Source organism: Mesoplodon densirostris, chromosome 14 (assembly GCF_025265405.1).
Source record: "Mesoplodon densirostris isolate mMesDen1 chromosome 14, mMesDen1 primary haplotype, whole genome shotgun sequence".
Taxonomy (NCBI): domain Eukaryota; kingdom Metazoa; phylum Chordata; class Mammalia; order Artiodactyla; family Ziphiidae; genus Mesoplodon; species Mesoplodon densirostris.
The window spans coordinates 84,977,763-84,991,564 of NC_082674.1; the positions used below are offsets into that span (position 1 = coordinate 84,977,763).

At 37.6% G+C, this 13,802-nt stretch overlaps 1 protein-coding gene across 5 annotated transcripts in view; it reads right to left on the minus strand.

Moving 5' to 3' along the window:
- CTNNA2 (catenin alpha 2) overlaps nucleotides 1-13,802 on the minus strand; it is a 1,046,049-nt gene that overhangs the window by 604,138 nt on the left and 428,109 nt on the right. The window lies entirely within an intron of this gene.

The following is a 13,802-nucleotide window of genomic DNA, read 5'->3' on the forward strand; positions in this document are numbered from 1 at the left end:
GTAGGTAGAGGCCACGGATTCTGCTCAACATACTACAATGCACAGGCCAGCCTCCCACAGAAAATAACTATTCTGCTCAAAATGGCAATACTATCAATGTTGAGAAACCCCGATATAGGCAAAGGAGTAAATGAGGTAACACAGGCACAAAACTTCTCTAAACTAGTTCGCACCTTCCTCCCAGGGCCTCTGTTCCCTTTAACCTCCAGATTTTATCAATCTCCTTTCCAATAACCCTTATTTTAATTAATCTAATTATTTTTATCGTCCTGACTAATGAGCTTCCGTTTCTTGGACTTGTTATGTTTTTTTTTTTGTAAATTATCTTATTTTTACAGTGATCTTTCAAAGTAGCTGTATTTATGTCCATTTTATAGATGGGAAACCAAGGTCTAAGAGGTTAGCTACATTATGCTAAGTCAAAGACACGAGACACAAAAGGCCACATGTTGGATGATTCCATTAATGTGAAATCTTAAGAAAAGGCAAATATGGAGACAGAAAGTAGATTTGTGATTGTCAGGGGCTGGGGGAAGGGAAGAATAAGGACTGACTTCTCATAGGTACGGGGTCTCCTTTTGGGTGATGAAGTGTCCTAAAGTTAGAGAGTGGTGATGGCTGCACACCTGTGAATATACTAAAAAGAAGTGATTCATATACTTTAAAAGGGTGAATATGACTTATACTTCAAAATTATTAAAAATATAGTTGTATCTAAAATGTACGACATTAAAATATATTTTCATTAAATATGCACATTTTAGTGAATGTAAAAAAATTAAAATTAAAACAAACGAAAACTGAGGTGCAGTGTCTTGCCTGCATCACAAAGCTGGGAGTGGAGAGTCAGGATTGGAGGCAGGTCATCTGATGGCAGGCTTGTCATAGGACTGACACGTTTCTTCCCTTCATTTCTCCCCAGAGTGTCAGGCGTTCATATTTCAAAGCCAGGAGGCTCTAGATTTAAATCCCTGCTATACCTCTTACTGTGGCAAATTATTACTCTTCTTTAAAAATTCTTTATTTTGTTGTAGTAAGAACACTTAACATAAGGTCTCAGCAAACTTTTAAGTGTACAATACAATATTTTTGACTAAGGTACAATGTTTTACAACAGATCTCAAAAACTTATCTCGTTTAACTGAAACTTCATGTCCATTGATTAATAACCCCTCCATTTCTTCCTCCCCCTGGCCCCTGACAACCACCATTCTACTCTTTGATACTACCAAACTATTCTATTTTTATTTTTTTATTAAGCTGGCAAGTGTTTTGTTTTTAAATTTTTATTGAAATATAGTTGATTTACAATGTTGTGTTAGTTTCAGGTGTGCAGCAAAGTGATTCAGTTTATATATATATATATATATATATATATATATATATATATATATATATATATATATATTCTTTTTTTATATTCTCATCCATTATAGGTTATTTGAATTTGACTATTTTAGATTTATTGATTTATTTATTTTGAATTTTTGAATTTTATTTTATTTTTTTATACAGCAGGTTCTTATCAGTCATCCATTTTATACATATTAGTGTATACATGTCAATCTCAATCTCCCAATTCATCACACTACCACCACCACCCCATCACTTCCCCCCTTGGTGTCCATACGTTTGTTCTCTACATCTGTGTCTCTTTCTTCCCTGCAAACCCATTCATCTGTACCACTTTTCTAGGTTCCACATATATGCGTTAATATACGATACTTGCTTTTCTCTTTCTGACTTACTTCAATCTATGACAGTCTCTAGATCCATCCACATGTCTACAAATGACCCAATTTCATTCATTTTTATGGCTGAGTAATATTCCATTGTATATATGTACCACAACTTCTTTATCCATTCTCCTGATTTAGATACCTCATATAAGTGAAATCATGCCATATTTGTCTTTCTGTTTCTGGCTTTTCACTTAGCATAATGTCTTCAAGGTTCATGTATGTTGCCACATACTGAAGAATTTAAGAATCTCCTTCTGATCCACCAGAGGGCAGACAGCAGAAGCAAGAAGAACTACAATTCTGCAGCCTGTGGAAGGAAAACCACATTCACAGAAAGACAGATAAAATGAAAAGGCAGAGGGCTTTGTACCAGATGAAGGAACAAGATAAAACCCCAGAAAAACAATTAAAAGAAGTGGAGATAGGAAACATTCCAGGAAAAGAATTCAGAATAAGGATAGTGAAGATGATCTAGGACCTCGGAAAAAGAATGGAGGCAAAGATTAAGAAAATGCAAGAAATGATTAAAAAAGACCTAGAAGAATTAAAGAACAAACAAATGGAGATGAACAACACAATAACTAAAATGAAAAATACACTAGAAGGAATCAATAGCAGAATAACTGAGGCAGAAGAATGAATAAGTGACCTGGAAGACAGAATAGTGGGATTCACTTCCATGGAACAGAATAAAGAAAAAAGATGAAAAGAAATGAAGACAGACTAAGAGACCTCTGGGACAATATTAAACACAACAACATTTGCATTATAGGGGTCCCAGAAGGAGAAGAGAGAGAGAAAGGACCCGAGAAAATATCTGAAGAGATTATAGTCGAAAACTTCCCTAACATGGGAAAGGAAATCACCACTCAAGTCCAGGAAGTGCAGAGTCCCAGGCAGGATAAACCCAAGAAGAAACATGTCGAGACACATAGTAATCAAATTGACAAAAATTAAAGACAAAGAAAAGTTATTGAAAGCAACAAGGGAAAAATGAAAAATAACATACAAGGGAACTCCCATAAAGTTAACAGCTGATTTCTCAGCAGAAACTCTACAAGCCAGAAGGGAGTGGCACAATATATTTAAAATGATGAAAGGCAAGAACCTACAACCAAGATTACTCTACTCAGCAGGGATCTCATTCAGATTCAATGGAGAAATCAAAAGCTTTACAGATAAGCAAAAGCTAAAAGAATTCAGCACCACCAAACCAGCTCTATAACAAATGTTAAAGGAACTTCTCTAAGTGGGAAACACAAGACAAGAAAAGAACCTACAAAAAACAAGCCCATAACAGTTAAGAAAATGGTAATAGGAACATACATATTGATAATTACCTTAAATGTGAATAGATTAAATGCTCCAACCAAAAGACACAGGCTTGCTGAATGGATGCAAAAGCAAGACCCATATATATGCTGTCTACAAGAGACCCACTTCAGACCTAGGGACACATACAGACTGAAAGTGAGGGGATGGAAAAAGATATTCCATGAATATGGAAATCAAAAGAAAGCTGGAGTGGCAATACTCATATCAGATAAAATAGACTGTAAAATACAGAATGTTACAAGAGACAAGGAAAGACACCAAATAATGATCAAGGGATCAATCCAAGAAGAATATATAACAATTATAAATAGATATGCATCCAACAAAGGAGTACCTCAATACATAAGGCAACTGCTAACAGCTATAAAAGAGGAAATCAACAGTAACACAATAATAGTGGGGAATTTTAACACCTCACTTACACCAATGTACAGATCATCCAGACAGAAAATTAATAAGGAAACACAAGCTTTAAATGACACAAAAGACCAGATAGATTTAATTGATATTTATAGGACATTCCATCCAAAAACAGCAGATTACACTTTCTTCTCAAGTGTGCATGGAACATTCTCCAGGATAGATCACACCTTGGGTCACAAACCAAGCCTCGGTAAATTTAACAGAATTGAAATCATATCAAGCATCTTTTCCGACCACAATGCTATGAGATTAGGAATAAATTTCAGGGGAAAAAAAGTAAAAAACACAAACACATGGAGGCTAAACAACACGTTACTAAATAACTAAGAGATCACTGAAGAAATCAAAGAGGAAATTTAAAAAACCTATAGATAAATGACAACGAAAACATGATGATCCAATAGCAAAGATCAATAAAACTAAAAGCTGCTTCTTTGAAAAGATAAACAAAATTGATAAAACTTCAGCCAGACACATCAAGAAAAAGAGGGAGAGGACTCAAATCATTAAAATTCAAAATGAAAAAGGAGAAGTTACAATGGACACTGCAGAAATACAAAGCATCATAAGAGACTACTACAAGCAACTCTATGCCAATAAAATGGACAACCTGGAAGAAATAGACAAATTTTTAGAAAGGTATAACCTTCCAAGACTGAACCAGGAAGAAATAGAAAATATGAACAGACCAATTACAAGTAATGAAATTGAAACTGTGATTAAAAATCTTCCAACAAACAAAAGTCCAGGACCAGATGGCTTCACAGGTGAATTCTATCAAACATCTAGAGAAGAGCTAACAGCTATCCTTCTGAAACTCTTCCAAAAAATTGCGGAGGAAGGAACACTCCCAAACTCATTCTGTGAGGCCACCATCACTCTGATACCAAAACCAGACAAAGATACTACAAAAAAAAAAGAAAATTACAGATCATTATCACTGATGAATATAGATGCAAAAATCCTCAACAAAATACTAGCAAATAGGATCCAACAACACATTTAAAGGATCATACACCATGATCAACTGGGATTTATCCCAGGGATGCAAGGATTCTTCAATATATGCAAATCAATCAATGCAATACACCATATTAACAAACTTAAGAATAAAAACCATATGATCACCTCAATAGATGCAGAAAAAGCTTTTGACAAAACTCAACACCAATTTATGACAAAAACTCTCCAGAAAGTGGGCATAGAGGGAACCTACCTCAACATAATAAAGGCCATATATGACAAACCCACAGCCAATATTGCTCTCAATGGTGAAAAACTGAAAGCATTTCCTCTAAGATCAGGAATAAGGCAAGGATGTCCATTCTCACCACTATTATTCAACATAGTTTAGGAAGTCTTAGCCTCAGCAATCACAGAAGAAAAAAAATACAAATTGGAAAAGAAGAAGTAAAACTGTCACTGTTTGCAGATGACATACTATACATAGAGAATCCTAAAGATGCCACCAGAAAGCTACTAGAGATAATCAATAAATTTGGTAAAGTAGCATGTAAAAAAAAAATCTCCTTCTTTCCTTCTTAAATAATATTCTATTGTATTTATATACGACATTTTCTTTATCCATTTATCTGTCAATGGATATTAATCTTTCTTGAGACAATTTCTTTACAAAATGGTGTTGCTAATACTCATACTACAGGTTGGTTATAAGGGCTGCACATTACGCAAAATGTCTGACAGAAAATCTTCCTTCAGTAAAGTACAGCTATTGTTGAACTGCTCCACTGAGAAAACTCTGAGAGCATCTTCTTTGGGGCTTCTGGAAGACAAATCTTAGACCTTGACTGCTGAGGCACCCTGGGCTGCCTAGGGCATGGATGGATCTGAATGGCCTCCCAAATCTGTTGGAGCAACTCTATTTTTTAACTGCTTTATATATTAGGCTACCAAGTAGAATTTTGTTTGAACACAGAGTTCTGTAAAAAGTTTGAATCCCACAGATCTAACCCACCTGTGATTCTAATGTAAGGAACTGGACACAAGCATAAGAAAAAAGTGAGCTAATTGGGGGAATACTTCTCTATTATCCCCTCTTCAATTAGACCATGTAGGAGGTCTCATCTGCTGAGAACCTATAAATAAAGTCTTCGTGACTTCTTTTTCCTGTGTGTGAATACATATATACCTTGAGAGTCTTGAGTGCCTTGATTAAGGCATTTGTAGGCCATTAACCTCTCCTGGGCAAGTAACCAGAGAATTTTCCAAGAACAAGTGACTGAGTCAAGGCCAACTCCAAAATCAGAGAAGGGGGCAGGAGAGGCATGGCACAGCTTCTCAGCAACTTCCCCAACTGCTCGCAAATGTTCCATTCATTATCACTGTCTTTACATTTGTGGATGAGGGCCCTCTTCTAGTCTGCAAAACTCTTTGAAAACAAGAATGGGAGGAAGGGGCAGATTCAACCTTCTGCCTGGGGAAGCAGGGGGACACTGGCCTTTATGAAACTGCCCTTAATGATATTTGCAATGGTTTAATATCTCTCTTTAAAGCAAACATCCTCTGTCTGCCACTCTGCTGAATGATCCACTCCCACTTTTCGAGATGCAGGCTCATTTAACAACTGGCAAATCAAACCCGCTCTGGCAACCACAATAGAAACTGTTGAGGCTCATTACACTGGAAAAAATACATCTTTATTTCCATTCTATTGTTTCCCCAAAGATTAACAATACACATTTTTTTCAATGGACCGTTTTTATGAAATTTCACTTGGATATATTTCTAAGTCCCCAATCCAGATGGTACATCTCAGAGTGAAGTCTGAAGTGTGTGTGCTGCTACTGTAAAGCATGGCACTGCTATACTGGACACATTCATTAAAAAAAATGGCATTAGGAATCCAAAAGATGAAAACAATTTGAGATTGAAGAGTTTATGATGTGGGAGTGGGGAAATGCATTCTTGATTTTTTTTTTTTTTTTTTTTTTTTAGGATATGGGCCTCTCACTGCTGTGGCCTCTCCCACTGCGGAGCACAGGCTCCAGACGCGCAGGCTCAGTGGCCATGGCCCACGGGCCCAGCCGCTCCACGGCATGTGGGATCTTCCCCGACTGGGGCACGAACCCGCGTTCCCTTCATCGGCAGGCGGACTCTCAACCACTGCGCCACCAGAGAAGCCCGCATTCTTGATTTTGATAGTGATTATCAATGATGATTTGATAGTAGTGTGCATGTTTGCCCAATTATTCAATTGGTGTGGTGAGTTTCTAGCAAAATCCTCATGGAATATATCGGGCACTTAATATACATCTGTTAAAAAAGCATTAAAAGAGTTACCCCTTGTGGTACTTTTGGGAATCTTAAGAAAGATATGGGGAAGTCAACAAAACTGTGATAAGTTATTGCAACTAAAAGAAAAAAAAAGTAGAAATAACAGATTTTAAGAAAAAGAGATTGTGGAAGTTTTAAAACATGATCCCTATTTTTGTAAATGTCTCCCATTGATAGGGTCCCCTTGGGTACACTTATGACAGCTGTGACCAACAGTATGGCAAAAGGGACTCTGTCCTACTTCCACGGCTAGTGATAAAAGGCCAGGCAGCTTCTGTCTGGTTCCCTCGGGATGCTTGCCCTGGGGGAGGCCAGTCAGCCACCATTTACAAAGTCCAACCACCCTGAAATCACCATGCTGAAGAGGCCATACACGTGCTCTGGTCCACAGCCTGGTTGAGCTCCCAGCTGGCAGACAAGTAAACTGCCTACCATGGGAAGGTGCCATTGTGGGTACCCAGCTTATCTGAGCATTCAGATGAATCTAGTCCCAGCTGACATCTGCCTACAAGTCAGAAGAAACCCCAAATGAGAAATGTCCAGTGAGCCCTTTCCAAACATGCTACCTTCAAAATTGTGAGTGAAATAAGTTGGTTGTAGTTTCACACTTCTAGGTTTGGCGGGTAAATTGTTAAGTAGAAATAGAATTTTCAATAGGTATTAAATCTGCCCATAACTGAGCCCAAGTTTTCTCTAAATGTTTGTACAATAAGTTCCTTTAGAAAGATTGGGAAAAAAATTCCAAATATAAAAGAACTTAAAGGGAGTTAAAGAACTTGAAATGCTCAAGCCAACATCAGGAGTGCACCAAACATTGTGTATAACTAGGCCATCAAAATCCAAATGTGCTATGGATTCAATTAGATGAGGCTCAAAGGTCAGCCAAAGCTTCCAAAAGTCTAGATTAAATGGTAACTACAGCTGAGTAATGGAGATGTATGATTTGGTTCACTATGTTATAGCTCTCCTGCTCCTGAGTGCTGACTCAGCCTGAGGAGGATGCTCCCACCCAGCTTCACCCAGTCCTGCCACAAGGTGCCTTTCACTGGAAAGCACAGCTTGACTGTGCTGTAGTTGGCATTCACACCCCACTCCTAAACCAGAAATCCTCCATTAGAGGTTAGATTAAGCTATGGACAGAGCCTTCTGGGGACCTGACATTGAGCAAAGATCCCTGATCTCTTTAACAAATGTGAAAAATACTCACTGTATATCTAGAATATTTATGATCTACATACCGATGCTGAAGAAGAAAAGATGAGTGAGTGAAAGTGCCTGCCTTCAAAGAGCACACAGTATTGCCGGGTAGACATTCAGGAAATATTATGACCCAGAACTGGAAGCTCCATAATAGAAGGATATGAAAAGTCTGAGAGGATCCCAGAATAGAAGGCATCTCAACCTGCAGGGCAGCTGGGGACAGCCCTGGAAAAGGGAGGAGACAACCTAAGGTTTGCTATTTGCTTCTTTCAAGTCTATACTGGCTGAATTTTGTAATCAGTAGAAAATAAGATGATTTTAAGTTCTGTGTTTTTTTATAATGGGATGTATTTTAGATGATTATTTGCTTCATAAAATCATGTGAATATTTTAATTAATCATCATTCTGCCTGCATTTAGCACTTGATTTTCTTTGACAAAGTGTCATTGACATACCCATAAATGCAAGTATTTTTGCAAAATGACACCCTTTGCATTATATAGCAAAGCCTACAGTTCAGAGAACAAAAATAAAACAATATGAGGACACCTAGAGAATGAAAAGAATATAGTTATCTTCTCTTCCTATCTTACAGAAAATTCCATAGTTTTTCCAAAAGTGTTTTAAATTATCTACTAATATAGCAGTCTCTCCTTTACTGCCTATTTTTTTTTTAATTATCAACAAACGACCTCTTGACAGGTTTCAAATAGAGTGAGTAATTCTGTTCCTTTTGAAAAAACCTGTGGGCTTATGTCAAATGCATGCATATTCAAAGTATGTTTTTTTTTAAGGCTGGGGCAGTAGCTCCACTTATTTGCTACCTTTATCCTCCCACTCAATTGATGTGTGCTCAAATGCGTGCTGTGTGCTGTGTGTACACACGATCTCCCTCCACACACACACCTCATATTCCAGCTGGTATATGAAATTCTGCCCAGCACTTAATGAAAACACTGTGACATTAAGAGTAACACAAATGAACAAAGAATTACTGCCTTTTGTATATTAGGAACACTTGTTTTACCATCTCTCCCATCAATGTCAGAATATGAAATGCAGAAAAGGCCTGGGCTTGCATCTGGCTTCTCTGATTGATAGACTGTGTGATGTCAAGTTGATTTTTCCAGGCTTCCATTCCTCTATCAATATGATGGGGAATCTACCTCAACTATCCGAGGGTGCTATAAGGGTTAGATTGATAATGTGGAACATTATCTTTGCAAATATTAAAGCACCAGAAAACCACCAGCTTATTGTTCAGAGAGGTATTAAGAAATCAGTACCATTGCCTGTGGGGGGCTGTGCATTCAGCCCAAGAGGACTCTAGATTCAAGCTCTATTCAGAGAACATCTGAGGGACATCTTAAGAGAACATGACTACAGAGTGAATTGCTTGGCTTCTATGTAACACACCACATTCCCAACCTCAACCCCAGTCCCAAACTGGTCTCAATTTATCCAAAGCTATAGGACATTTCACATTCCCTAAAGTTCTATAAATGGGAATTTTAGAGAGATTAGGCCAATCAAGCCTAGAGCCTGAGCAATCACAAAGTCATTATAACATAAATTCCTCTAACCCCATCCAGCTAGTATTTGTAAAATGATTTTTCTTAGATCTAAGTTGAAGAATATGCTGGATGGGCATCATTGCTCTCTCATACCTAACTGTGACAGATATCACTAATCTGTCATGGTCCGTTTTCCCATAGAGACTAAAGTTGGCCTCAGAATCCTTCTTAACCCATTGATAAAGTGATTAGAATTGACTTTTTAGAAGCAGCCTTGGGATTCCTGCTTTAAGAAGAAGAGATACCACATAAAAGTTGTCAGAGAGGTTTGGTTCAGTGGAATTCACCTCCACCTTACTGATGTTTCTTTTTCATAAGTAAATTTCTTTTGTCAGTAAGATAACTGTTGAAATATTATTAAACCTGGTCTTCAGAAGTATTTATCAGACTACTTTAGACCTTGAAGCAAATTCTCCAGATCACTAAGTGTGACTTTTAAAAAAAGAACACTGCTAGATGATCAAACCACTCACTGCTATGATTTCCAATCCATGAAGAGAACTTGAGAATGGCTTTCTCCAAACTTATGTGCTATTTATTGTCTGTCCCAGGGTCCACCTTGGTACTAATCTCTCAAATCCAGCATTTCTAAGAGTAATGCTTCAGTTATAAATATTATTCAGGAGGTTGAAACTGTCTTATTAATGATCAAAATAGTGCTTTGAGTATAGTGTTTCACCTCTAATTTGTTTTATATACTATCCATTCTATAAATAGGCACTATTACTATGGGAACTCATTCCTCTTCAAAGACAAGAATGTACTGAAAATATTTCACAATTATTCTATTCCTCCAAACGAGCCACTTAATTAACAGCAATAACATTAGTCATGTCAGAGGAAAAGCCATTTTGAATTTTTGCCAGGTGATGTCTTTATATATAAGCAGACACATTATCATAATGTTACACTTAGGCTGGGTGCCCCCCACCCCAGGTCCAATGACTAGAACAAAGCAAATAGATCTTTGTCTATACAGGAGTCCATTAAATAAGCCTTATTCTTGAACACTTTAAGAATACCAAATATTCTCTTTTCATACCACTGCCATTAAGAGAACTTTTAACTTGGAAATACACAACGTAGCTGCTCACAGTCAAAAAAATTTTACTCTGTCCCTTTCCTCACCCTTCTCCATGATTATAAGGAACTGAAATGTTCATTATGAATAATTTAAAAAAAACACTAAAATTATTTAGAAGAAAATTTAAATCACTCATGATTCTACCACCCAGATTTAAGTATCATTAATACTTGCAAATTGTATATATTCTAAATACATTGTTAATGGTATATTTTTTTCATTTTACAAAATATTGTGGAGATCTTTCCCTGTAGATGAACCAAGCTCTACAGAACCATTTTAAAGCACTGTACGGTATTCTTTTGTGTGGACTAACTATCATTCATTCAACCAATTTCCTGTCACTGGACCTCTGGTTAATTTTCAATTATTTTTTATCATAAATATCTTTGTTAACACATATTTTTTGGTGCATATATCTTTGACTTATTATCTGTACTATTTCCTAAAGTAAATTCCCAGAAATCAAGTTGCTGGGTTAAAGGGTGTACACATTATTTTTTAAATCATTTAATTGAATTGTGCCACACAAAACTGTTGAGATCATAAGATCCCAGCACTATATAAAAAGCATGAAGCCATTCACAGAGGCTCTGAAGGATTCTTGACCCCTCACTGGCCTGTGGGGATGCTATTGCTGGCTTTGGGTTGCAGCCACATGGTATTACACAATCTTTTTTTTTTTTTTTTTAATAGGGACCACCAACCTGGTTCCAACATTGTAAATAATGGAGTTTATTTGAACAATGGTGAAGGTGACCAGGGTGTTTGCATGAGTATGCTATCTACCTAAAAATCACATAACCAAATGACAGAGTGACTGAGAAAGGAAAGATCTGAGAGATCTGTTTCTGCCATAAACATGCTGTGTGGCCCTCAGAGAGTCATTGACCCTCTCTGTGTTTTAATTGATTCATATTTCAAATATCAAATCTGTCTACAGTGTTTTGAGAATATTAAGGAGATAAAGAACAGTGTTTTGAGAATATTAAAGAGAATAATGCCTTGGAAAATACAAAATTTCTTTGAATGATATCTATGAGTCATTCTTTCACAGAATATTGTATGGTAAAAAAAAAAATTACAGTTAGTAGATAAGTATAAAATGTTATAATGTGTGACCATTTGGAATCAACCTGACATGCTGGAAACCTGGAATTTACCAAAAAGATCAAGCAAAAAGCTATAATCTTCAGGAGTTTGGAATGCTTAATCAAATAAATTGAGAAGCTCTGACATGTAGAAAGATCAATAAACATTTCACTTTAGCTAATTTTTTATATATGTTAATGAACCAAACTTGGGTCCACTTGCTCACACACAGCAAAGCCAATCTACTGACACTGGATTGTGGTGAAGGGAAAGTGTGGCATTTATTGCAGGGCACCAAGCAAGGAGTCCAGGCAGCTAGTGCTTGAAGACACCCAAACTCCCTGATGGGTTTCAGTAAAGCATTTTTAAAGGCCTGGTGAGGGAGGGGCATCCCAAGGTATGTGATCAGTTCAGGCACAATTCTCTGATTGGTTGATGGTGAGGTAACAGGGTGATGTCACAAGGGTTAACATTATCAATCCTTAGGTGCCAGTAGGTCTGGGGGCTACATGCTCAGGGTCATCAAGTAGTTAATTTCTTCCATTTGGTGGGGGTTTTAGCTTCTATAGAACTACTCAGGAACTGTGCATCTGATACTGTTATCTAGGCACATCACAGAAGAGCTAAAGCAGAGGGTATGGGGGAGGGGTCTGTCTTGGGAAGGTCCCATAGGGTCCTGCTTGGTTACATATATGTTATTGTTTCTTTGAATATTATTGCTCATATCTAGTTTTCAATATAAGACATTTTATCTGTGATTCAATGCTTGATATGAAGTCAAAGTGAATCTTGCATTTATTTGTTTATTTAAATTAGAGATGGATCTGTGAAATTATCAAACAAATGCCCTCTTTGTCTTCTTGGCCACTTCATGCTAAGCATCATGCTATTGCGTTTCCCTTAATTCAGATGAAAAGAAGCTTCTGACTTTCTGGTGCCCTTCTGTTTTCAAGCTTAAACTATAATGCAGAGGAAAATATATTTCCCTATTACAGGAGTGACAGATGACAAGGAACAGGAATAAAAACCAAAAGGAAGATCAAGACGTCTGTTGGGAGACTCCATTAAGGGCCAAAGCAGGGGTCTCAGAGTTTAGCACCAACATCTTAGATCTCTGCCCTTTCAAGTCAGATAAAAGAGGGTTGGTAGGTTATCCATCCCTCCCAGGTCCTTGCCTCCTTTAGACAAAGCTCTGACCCCTGTATTTTTCAGTGTGGAAGTCAGAAGAGGGTCTGACTGGGATTCCATCTTTCTTCTGAGGTCACCTTCTGAGTGAGCACACCTGCCCATGGAACCACTTAGGAGGCTGATGGATTAAAAACAGAAACTAAAACAAAAACAAAAACAAAACTGGTAGTAATTGCCTATGTGGGATTCAGCACTCCCAGCCCTTCTTGTTCTAGTCAAAGTCAAGTCACTCTAGTCTAGACTGTCCAGTCACGTGGCCACCTCATCTGTCACCCAGTGCCCTGGGCATGTGTTATGCTTCCAAAACAGCAGCTGCACAAGGAGCACTCTGTCCACCTCTCTAACTGAACAATTGGTAACCTTTACTCCTCACTATCTACCCCAGGCTTCTCAGATGGTAATTGACTTTAAGGGTTTTAAAAATAACACCTGCATAACCCATTTCCTAGAATTCCATCCTCGAAAACGGCCCAGGAAGGCACCTTGTACTTCCCCTTTCCCACCTTCCTCCAGCATCACTCATGTCTCTGGCCCTCTATAGACACCCTCCTTTCACATGCACTATTCTGCACTATTCTGATTCCTTTCTTGCTCAGCTACCCTGATGCTTTTCTCCCAACAGTCTTCTCCTTGCACTTCCCAGCCTTGAGGCTGTCTCTTCACAGTACAGAGATGTTGGCCTCAACGTGTTGAAATAATACAAAATTCCACATTTTAGGCATTTTTGATTTAATCTAAAAATGCCTTATCAGCTGGAGAGCTGTGATTCTCCAGATATTCCAATGATGCTAGAATTCTCAGAGCCACAGGAAGCCTGGAGCTAAGAATGAAATGTTTTTTTTTTCCAATTATGAAAATCCCTACCCCTT